Below are 3,854 nucleotides of genomic sequence, written 5' to 3' on the forward strand. Positions count from 1 at the left end.
GCCACATGGAGGAGGGGGACTACATATAAGTGAGAAACTTTCTCTACGCCCACATCTGACATATGGAAACTTTGCTGATCACCATATCTTTGAGATTTATCACTTCAGCTTTGTGCAAATGTTGCTGAAATGACATTTCTCATGCCCTGAGCACAGTTGTGGTTACAGTTAAGTGTGATCAAAGAAGGGAAAACCAATTATAGATAGAGGAGAATATAGCTGCAAAATCCAGCAAGTCAGTTGGTGTGTTTTGCAGATGGCAATACAAATGGGTGGGGGAGGGGGGATGCTATTGAGATAGAAAGAAAAGATCAAGATAAACTGTAGCTTTCCTTTCCTTGATGTACATTTGGATCACAGCCAGCAGTTTAAACACCAGTGTAGAATTCATTTTAAGGGGTGGAGAGGATGTTCTTGCAAGTTCCCAAATAGCACGTTTCATGCTTTTTTCATTAGGCATGGCACTCCAGAACAAAAATGAAACATGCTTTCTAGATTATGGCCATAGTATTAGCATAGCCACATGGGACCTGTACATAGGCAGGTCCCTTTGGGAGGGGAGGCAGTGGAAGCAATTGTACCAGGCCTTAGACTTTGTGTCTAATCAACTTTGACCACTGAAGCTGAGAAGAGAAGAAGGGAAGGAATGAGCATTTGGCCTCCTGGCCTCTCTGCTGGTACTTGAGCAGGCCCAGCCCCCTTCGCTACTGGGGAAGAGTGAGTGATGTGACTAAAGTTGGGAAACATCAGTGGTGGAGCTTGAGGATTTCATTAAAGTTAGCCGGAGGACTGCCACTGCCTGTGCAAGTCTAACCAAGCTTTAAGGTCTACGTCAGAGGCTCTGCTCTCTGGCCCATTATTAAATTATATTTGGCTGTTGAGAACCAGTGACATGAAGGCAGTTCAGACAATCACAATTTGGACACGACAAGTGTTCTACCCTAGTTTGGGAGCTGTTTGTGCTCCCCTTTTGTGATCATGCCTGAGGGAAGCAGTAATGTTGGAGGCGCTGGCAGTGGCTGTGTGCTGAACAGCAGCTTAGTCAGAGGGCTCCCTCTGCCCTCTAAGCTCCCTTGAAGCTTCCAGACTCAGGACACAATGGGTTCTGAGTCTGGGAGCCACCAAATCTTCAGGGGGATCCGCTGAGCTCCCCACTTCCCCTGGCCAGGGCTCCAGACCTCTGGCTACCTGTAGCTGCCACCACCATCCACCACTTTCGATGGCTCACCCAGCTCTGCACATCCTCCTTCCATCAGCCGGGCTTCTGGTCAAGGGAAGGAGGATGTGCACATGCTTCCAATGGGCTGCATGCATGCCCTCCTTCCATCAGCCAGGAGCCCAGCTGATGGAAGGAGGATAGGCAGAGCCGGGTGAGTGGGGGCACGTGCCACTAGCTGCATCCTTCAGCCACTTGCCCCCCACTCATCCCCCTTCCATTGGCTAGGTTTCCAACCAATTGAAGGAGAGTGCTCATGTGCTCCTGATGGGCTGTGTATGTGCTGTCTTCTATTGGGAGCCCAGCTGATGGAAGGAGAATGGGCAGAGCCTGGTGAATGGGGGTGTGCTTGCACGTGAGTGCATGTGCCGCACAGGGAACATTGCTGTGAGTGGGGAAGCCACCCGTATGTGAACACAGGCTCCCTCTCCCTTTGTTATGCCCCTGCAGAGGAAGAGTAATTGTCCCTATTCATCCCAGCATCATTTCCACTCTCGGTCACTCGCGTCTACCATGTGTTCCTTTTTAGAGGATCACCTTCTCTTTCTTTTTGCCATGTAGATCTCTTTGAGAACTTTTCCCATGTTGAAAAGCAGTATAAAATATTAGTAATAGTAATAATAATAATGCTAATGGGCAAATGCAGACAAAGTTGGTCAGGACAAAGTCCCATTTAAATCAATGGGACAAGTTAATCATTACTAACTGGTCTCATTGATTTCAGTGGTGCTTAGTTATGACTAACTAGTTTGGAAGCTCCTTAATTATTTTATTATTATTATGTTTACACAGTCAGACAAGTGTTATTGACTGATTTGTTTTATCCAGACACCGAGTCCTTCCCAAGGACCTGGGATGGCTGAATTTTATTATCAATGTTGTTGCTGTTGTTTTAGATATCGTCGCAGAATATAGGCTGTTCCCAGTAAAGCTGCTTTTTGTAATTGGCTGATGGTGATTTCTGTGGCCCCTATGGTGTTGAGGTGCTCTTCAAGGTCTTTTGGAACTGCACCCAGGGCGCCAATTACCACTGGGATTATTTTGGTCTTCTTCTGCCACAGCCTTTCAATTTCAATTTGTAGATCTTTGTATTTGGTGATTTTTTCTATTTCTTTTTCTTCTATTCTGCTATCCTCTGGTATTGCTATGTCGATTATTGTGACTTGTTTTTCTTTCTTCTCGACTACAGTTATGTCTGGTGTATTGTGTGGCAGATGTATGTCTGTTTGTAGTCGGAAGTCCCATAAAATTTTTGCATCTTCATTTTCTACCACTTTTTCAGTTGTATGGTCCCACCAATTTTTGGCTACAGGTAGCTTGTATTTTTAATTATGTTTTGTTATCATTACTAATTGATTTCAGTGGTGCTTAGTTATGACTAACTAGTTTGGAAGCTCCTTAATAATAATAATAATAATAATAATAATAATAATAATAAATGCCTCCTTGTCTGTTTTGAAAAAGAATCTGAAGACACATTTATTCTAAGTGTTTATTAATTTATTAGCTGATTTTGTCCTGCATTGGCTCTTATTGTTGTGGTTGTAGTTGTGCTTTTATTGTATGTTGACCATGTTTAAACTTTTTATTGTATTATTCATGCTTTTATTTGCAAGCTGCCTTGTGAAAAAATATTTTAAATGGCAGGATAAACAGACATTAAATAAATAAAAATATATAAAATACATAAATGGAAATAAATTAAAAATAAAATAAAATAAAAGGGTTCCCTACCTCCCCCCACCCTCCACACCAATTCAAGCATTGCTCTCAACATCTTGAAAGAAAAGGTCCTCCACATAAGCAAGGCCACATACGCAGAATGGCATCTACTTTTTTTCAACTTGCTGTTTTCCTGATTTCTCATTTGTATGGATCCTGAAAAGTATATACAGTGGGTACTGGAAAGAATCAACCCCTTTGATAGACCTTAAATTCTGGTTCCCTTACATCCTGAAATGAAAACGCAAAGAAAATTCCCTTCACCAGCTGTTCTTATCCAATGCAACCTATAACATCCAACTGAAAAACATCACAATTACAGTCCAGAAAAAGTGTCAGAAATAAAAAACAAGAATTACTGAGATTGAAAAAGGATCACTCCCCCAATGTCAATATTTTGTTGAACCACCTTTTGCTTTAATAACAGCCTTGAGTCTGTTGGGATACTTCTCTATCAACCTTGCACATCTAGACGGAGCAATATTTGCCCACTCCTCCATACAGAACTGTTCAAGTTCGGTCACATTGGATGGTAGGTGTTGGTGGACTGCTATCTTCAAATCTCTCCACAGATTTTCAATGGGATTTAGGTCTGGGCTCTGACTGGGCCACATGAGGACGTTCACTTTTTTCTCCTTCAGCCACTGTGTGGTCAATTTTGCTGTGTGCTTCGGATTGTTGTCATGTTGAAAGGTGAATCTTCTGCCCATCCTCAACTGTCTGGCAGAGGGTAGCAGGTTTTCTTCCAGAATCTGACAGTATTTTGGCCCATCCATTTTTCCTTCTACCCTAACGAGAGCCCCAGTCCCTGAGGCAGAGAAACACCCGCACAACAGGATGCTGCCACCTCCATGCTTCACTGTAGGTATGGTGTGTTGTGGATGGTGAGCTGCGTTGGATTTATGCCAGGTGTACT

The sequence above is a fragment of the Hemicordylus capensis genome, chromosome 2, assembly GCF_027244095.1.
Source record: "Hemicordylus capensis ecotype Gifberg chromosome 2, rHemCap1.1.pri, whole genome shotgun sequence".
NCBI classification, from domain to species: Eukaryota; Metazoa; Chordata; class Lepidosauria; order Squamata; family Cordylidae; genus Hemicordylus; species Hemicordylus capensis.